The sequence below is a fragment of the Macrobrachium rosenbergii genome, chromosome 21 (genome assembly GCF_040412425.1).
Source record: "Macrobrachium rosenbergii isolate ZJJX-2024 chromosome 21, ASM4041242v1, whole genome shotgun sequence".
Classification (NCBI taxonomy): domain Eukaryota; kingdom Metazoa; phylum Arthropoda; class Malacostraca; order Decapoda; family Palaemonidae; genus Macrobrachium; species Macrobrachium rosenbergii.
Genome location: NC_089761.1, coordinates 18,330,644 through 18,338,143, shown reverse-complemented (window position 1 = coordinate 18,338,143; position 7,500 = coordinate 18,330,644).

The following is a 7,500-nucleotide window of genomic DNA, read 5'->3' as shown; positions in this document are numbered from 1 at the left end:
TATAGATAGATAGACAGATAGATAGACAGACATAGTTCATGTGAGGGTATAAAGTAGACTTCCAAAGATTTTTATACGTTAATTTATATTGGCTAAATATAAGAGAAATATTATGGAAAATATATATATATATATATATATATATAATATATATAATATATATATATATATATATATATATATATATATATATATATATATATACATATAAATATATAAATATAAAATTTGCAGCCCGACAAACAAGGATAGCCTGTATTCCCCCAGTTAAAGTGAAGAAAACAGTAGAATTTTCTTCCGAAAATCGAATCTGTATTTTTGTCAACAACTTTGTACGAAACCCAATCCAAAGGGGTTTTGTTATTGTCCCCCTTAATTGGTTTACAGAAGTAAGCAAAAATTGGTCGTACTCAAGAAAAGAAATGTATGACAGTAAAGAGAAACTATAAAAACTCGTGGTGGAATCGGCCAGTTTTTTAATTTAAAAAAAAATGTGGACTATAGCACTATGTCTCATTCGTAACAGCTTTAATAATGACTTTATTTCGAGAAAGAAATTGACCACTAAACCCGACACAATTACTATATTTGTCTTGTCAGGTCACTGTTAAATGGTGACCCGGTAATCCGGTTGGCATCTCTGGTCATAATTATAACCGGTAACCCATATTGTATGTGATTGGAAAACTGGGCACTAATTATTGATAATGTTTTGGCAATGGTGTCTGGGAGTGTAGCAATGTTGGCAATTGTAAATGCTAAAAAAAAACAACTAATTATCGAATTTGATATCGCAACGGTATCTGGAAAAGTGTAGTAATGTTTACCGCAAAGTGTATGCATAAATTTCGCAAAGGGACACAAATGAATGAAAGAAAACAGAAGAATGGAAAAATTTTTTTCCCGTGACGGCTTCCGTTATCCCAACTGACACCTCCTATTCCCCATACATTCGGTCGGTGTCCGTGGGAAATTCCAATTTAACGAAATGGAATTTCATGGTCGGATGAATTTACTCTGGCATGTCGGACGGGATTAATTTCGAAAGGAATGGCTGACCTTGAGGCCAGCAGCAGCGGAGTGCCATGAGATTCGGCCGTTTGGCTCTCGATGGCAAAGGTTAATTAAAGCAGGACTCGAGTAGGTGGTCTCGGAAGAAAAAGTTACCTGGAATGAGTCCAGTTGCTCTACGATTAAACTTTACGAAGTTTTATTTATTTATTTTTATTTTATTTATTTATTTATTTTTTTTTTTGAAAACGTTAAAACAGGGAAATTGAAAATGTCCATTTAAATGAGATGAGAAGTGGAGATGCTTAATGAGGGAAAAAATATAACACCTAGAAAACGCGAAAACAGGGAAATTGAAAAAACAAGGGAAAAATATTAACACCTGTAAACGCGAAAACAGGGAAATTGAAAAAATAAGGGAAAAAATATTAACACCTGGAAAACGCAAAAACAGCGAAATTGAAAATGTCAATTTAAATGAGATGAGAAGTGGAAATACTTAATGAGGGAAAAAATATTAACACCTGGAAAACGCGAAAACAGGGAAATTGAAAATGTCAGTTTAAATGAGATGAGAAGCGAAGATGCTTAATAAGGGAAAAAATATTAACACATGGAAAACGCGAAAACGGGGAAATTGAAAATGTCAATTTAAATGAGATGAGAAGTGGAAATACTTAATAAGGAAAAAAAATAACACCTGGAAAACGCGAAAACAGGGAAATTGAAAACGTCAGTTTAAATGACATGAAAAGTGGAAATACTTGATAAGGAAAAAATATTAACACCTGAAAACGCGAAAACAGGGAATTGAAAAATGTCAATTTAAATGAGATGAAGGTGGAAATACATGAGGGAAAAATATGGAAAATCGCGAAAACAGGGAAATTGAAAATGTCAATTTAAATGAGATGAGAAGTGGAAATACTTGATGAGGGAAAAAATATTAACACCTGGAAAACGCGAAAACAGGGAAATTGAAAATGTCAATTTAAATGAGATGAGAAGTGGAAATACTTGATGAGGGAAAAAATATTAACACCTGGAAAACGCGAAACAGGGATGTGTCAATTTTAAATGAGGAGAAAAATACTTAATAAGGAAAAAAAATAACACCTGGAAAACGCGAAAACAGGGAAATTGAAAACGTCAGTTTAAATGACATGAAAAGTGGAAATACTAGATAAGAGAAAAAATATCAACGCCTGGAAAACGCGAAAACAGGGAAATTGAAAATGCCTGTTTGAATGAAATGAGAAGTGGAGATGCTTAATAAGGAAAAAAAATATGAACACCTGAGGAAGAAGAGAAAGAAAAATATGTTAAAACTGAGGATGCGAAGAATGATGGAAACCAAGGGATGATGAAACTTAATGGGAAAATTAAATTGACGAAATGAGATTAGAAAGTGGAAATACTTAATGAAGACCTGAGGAAGAAGAGAAATGTAAATTAAAGTAAAATTAAGGATGAGAAGAACGAAGGACACAAAGATATGATGAGACTTAAAGTAAACTGGAATTGTCAAAATGCCTGGAAACCGAGAACGCCCATAAAGAGGAAGACAGAATTGCCAAGACGAAAGAATAAGAAAACTTCAGATTCAATTGAAGCTTAAAGAGGGTAAGTTATGGTCATAATTTTTTATTTTGAAATAGGTTTTGGACACAGATTGTTTAAGAAGTGATATTGTTTATGATATCAATTAATTTTAAATTAATCGCTAATTGCTGTTATGTTGCTTTTCAGATACGACCTTGCCGCACAGTGGCCTCGATGTAATTAGCACTCCTCTCTTTTCAAGGTGAGTTAGTTATGTTCCAGTTTGATATCACAATATTTTTCCTAATTATAGATATTGCTCTTTATAAAAAAATAATTTTTGTCAAACATGTTTCATGTTAGTCGTTGTTTTAATTGATAATTGCGAATGGATCATTAAGTGCCCAGATTGATATCACAAAATTTTTGTTCCCGATGACAAATATTACTCAGTATAAAAAGAGCACCTTTGTCAAGCATGTTTCTTGTTCATCTTTGTTTTGATTAATAATTCCGAATGAATCAGTAATAGTCGAGAGTCCTTGAAACTTTAGTTCAAGGCAAGCGATTTCCTGATGGCCAGAATTACTGTCTGCCATAAGTTTGATGTATGGAGTTATTATTTTTCTGATGTATGGAGTTATTATTTTTCAGAAAATCCTCTTTTACAATCTGAGAACAGCTATATAGTAAAATTGTTTTTGAGTTCCTAGAAAAAGTGCTTACGGTTTTATTCGTGGGTGAGAAACCAGGGCACAATTGATTTTAGCCAATGACATCATGTGCTCCAGTTGATAGGCTGTTTATCTTGTTTTCACGCAGATTTGCTATTAAGGTTATCAGTGACCAGTGTGCAGTTCAGCATGAGATAGTGATATAAGAACACACGCTCTGTATACACATATATATGATTTTATATATATATATATATATATATATATATATATATATATATATATATATATATACAATCAATGCTATATATATATATATATATGTATATTTAATATATATTACTCTCTACCTCGGAAATGATATATTTCATATATGTTACAAAGGAATTTTTTACTTGAAATAATGGATATTAAGGACGTTTAGTTGAACTTATTATCATAAAAATTCACAGTGATACATATGAAAATATGTTATTTCGAGGCAGAGCGATAAAAAAGTTGTAGCATATATGAATATATATATATAAAAGTCATATATATATATATATATATATATATATATATATATATATATATATATATAGTTATACTAATAGTTTACTAATAGGTACATACTTGCATAATTATACAATATATTTGTGCCTTACAAATTGCGTAAACAATTTATTAAAGTTCACAGACGGATGGATAGTTTGCTAAACTTTAGTAATGGATAAATGTTACTACAAAATGTTTATTTTGTACGCTAGAGCGTGCGTTTCCGTTATTGCTCATATTTCAAGATGATTATTGTTTTACATCTTGCTTTGCTATCGGACGAGAATTTATAAATTTTGTTTCGGGCTTGATCTGTATACAGATTCTTTTACAAGAGTTTGCAGGACTCAATTTTTTTCGGAAGAGGCCAGTCAGTAAAATTCTAAAATTGAAAATTTGTAAGCCATCAATAAATCGAGGACAAGTATGCATTTTGGGGAGCATCTTCACATTTTTTTAGCAATTGCTGAAACTTTGTAAAATATGGATCAGCAAGAGAGAGAGAGAGAGAGAGAGAGAGAGAGAGAGAGAGAGAGAGAGAGAGAGAGAGAGAGCAGGTGCGAATATCTAGCCTTTGAGGGAGAGAATGGCACTTTGGAACCTGCTTGGAATCCTTGTAAAGTATAATGAGTGGAAGATTAAATGAAAAGAATGTAGATTAGCAAAAGACGTTGTGCCACTGGTGATGTTGCGCTGGAGAGGAAGGCGGTAAATGACCCATCGTCCAACGGTAGAGACAGCTGGGAATAAGAAAGAGTGCTGTGAGCGAAATAATTTAATATGGATTAGCGGAAGAAATAAGAGTGATGCTGATCTATATAAAGCTCTTTCCGCATTTTTTTCCTATTCCTTTCCACGTGGAGAAGAAACGTACCCTCGCTGATTTTCTGCCCTTCCTCTTAATAGAGTTCCTTATTTTATCAATTTTTATCCTCCTCTCATCGGTGTGGGTTATTTTATCAGTTTTTATCCTTCTTGCGATAAAGTTTCTTACTCTCTTTTACTCCCTTATAAATGAGGGTTCTTAGTAAATCAGGGTTTTCCTTCTAAATGATAAATTTCCTTACTCTATTAGTTTTTATCCCCCTCTTATTTGGTGAAGTTCATTTTATTTGTTTTTTTATCCTTCTGCTAGTGGTAAAGTTTCCTACTACCTTTTATTCACATAAAAATAAAAGTTCTTAGTATGTCAGCTTTTCCCTTCTTAGTGATAAAGTTCCTTATTCTGTCAGTTTTTATATTCTTATTGGTAACGTTTATTAATCGGTTTTTTATCCTCCTTCTGATAGTAAAGTTCTTTATTCCCTTATGAATGAAGGTTCTTAGTAAATCAGCTTTTTCCTTCTAAATGATAGAGTTCCTTACTCTATCAGCTTTTATCCTCATGATATGTTGCAGTATATTTTATCAGATTTCTTATCCTTCCGGTGGTGAAGTTTCTTGCTCTCTTTCATTCCCCTACAGTTAAAGGTTCTAAGTTAATCAGCATTTCCCTTCTTTGTGATAAAGTTCCTTATTTTATCATTTTTATCCTCCTCTTATTGGTGAAGTTTATTTTGTCAGATTTTTTTAGCCTTCTGCTAGTGATAAGTTTCTTACCCTCATTCCCCTAACAATTATAGGTTCTTAGTAAATCAGCCTTTCCATTCTTAGTGGTAAAGTTTCTTACTTTATCAGTTTTTATCCTCCTCTTATTGGTGAAGTTTATTTGATCAGATTTCTTATCCTCCTTCTGGTGGTAAAGTTTCTTACTCTCGTTCCCCTACAAATAAAGGTTCTTAGTAAATCAGCCTTTGCATCTTAGTGACAAAGCTTCTTTATCATTGCTCTCTCCTCTTGGAGTTTATAATATGCCAACAGTAATTTCTTATCTAGCTTAACTTGTGGGCGTTTATATCTTAATCTACTTACGGGCTGCCGAGTAGCAAGAGCCCGTGCCAGCACAAGGCTGGCTTAATCTAGATAGATATCCTAGTCTGTGGTTATTTCTGAACTCTTCGCTTACGAGGTTCCATTCTGTTGTGCAAAACAATTTTTAGGTTTGGTTTTTCCTTTTAGTTGCTGCAGGTAGAGACAATGAAATGTTACATTCATACCCACATACTTATATAGTTATATAATTTAAGAAGAAGAACCCAATTCAAGTGGAGGAAGCCCACAGGGCCATTGACTTGAAATTCAAGCTTCCAAAGAATATGGTGTTCGTTAGGAAGAAGTAAGAGGAGGTAAAGGGAAGTACAGAAAAAAAAGAGATCTCACTTAATAAAAAAGAAAAATAAATTAATAAATACATGAAAATGTATTAAAATGGAAAGAGAATAGTATTAGGGTAGTCATGCATTGCATCTTCGCTTGAACAAGGAATATCACTACGATATCATTCTGAACTGCGTAAACTACGTTAACTTCATGCAGTTCTGTTAAGCAAACCTACTTAATTCAGTACGTACAGTGTTTACAAGTCTAGTGAGAAATGAAGTTCTGTTTACATAATGCTGTGCACTGAATACTTGGATGCTAGTGTAATGAGACCCTCGAAGGCAGTGGGAGCGAATTTCGATGATAACCACAGTTTTTCTTGATATGTAAGTGCACTTCTATAAGTTTGCTGTCAGCTATCTTCATTCTTACGAAAACTTCTACGATACAGCTGGTTAGGTCTGTCTATTTTGGTAAAACCCGTTCCCCATACCTCTTTCCAATTTTTCTGTGATCAGTAGAGCACGCAGTTCAGCTAATTCTGGTTATCTCTTTTTCTCGGTAAATCTTCTCATCCTGTCCGTTTGGGAAATACTGCGCAGTCTCATATAAGGTGATCATCAGGAAACCCGGTTCTGAGCAATTTTTCTTCTCGTGACGGGCTGGGGGCCTTACGGATGGAGGGGAGGGTGGATGGGGGGGAGGAGAGGAAGGGCGCAACAATACCAGATTAAATTCTCTAAAACTCATCTCTTTTTTTTATAAATATATATAAAGCTCAGCTCGGTTACTGGGCAACTTCTTCCCTGCGTATCTCCAAACCACTTAGCGATTCAGATGTATCTCGATAATTTTACATTTCGGGAATTTTTCTAAAAATTCTAAGGCGGAGGAGCAGCTGCATCCTAAAGGCCTTGGAGACGCAGCGAAGTTTGCCAGAGGTATGTTAATCGTCTCTTAGAGGATTCGTGCCATCGCAGACAAGTTTTCGCACAAAATCAAAATGTTCACGCTTAGTGGACTTTTCCCTCCGAAGTGCTTAGGTTCCCTGTTGGGGTTACACAGAACAATCATCAGGAGTTCACCTCTCTCTCTCTCTCTCTCTCTCTCTCTCTCTCTCTCTCTCTCTCTCTCTCTCAGTTTTAGTCAGAATTATTTAGTAATCCTTCAGCACCTCATTTCCGACTTGTGAACAACTCGACTGTGCTGTCTGCTCAATTAATTACACGGAATGATTCGTCAAAATTCAGTTTGTGGTTGGTATGATGAGTTACAATAATAATTCTGAATTATTTCCGGAATTAAAATGTAAATGTTCTAAACTAATGATTGTCACGTTTTGTCATTTATGCTTTACTTTTCTGCCCTGCTTGTTAACTGTTCTCACTTAAATTTTCCAGCTGCCTTTAGATAGATATATGGTTGTATGATACGTGGGTACCTTTCTTCAGATACTTTGCTTCCTGGTTATATGTAATCTGTTGTTATTAGCGACATCTATTATACAGTTGATTTTCTGCTAATGTTGATTCATAAG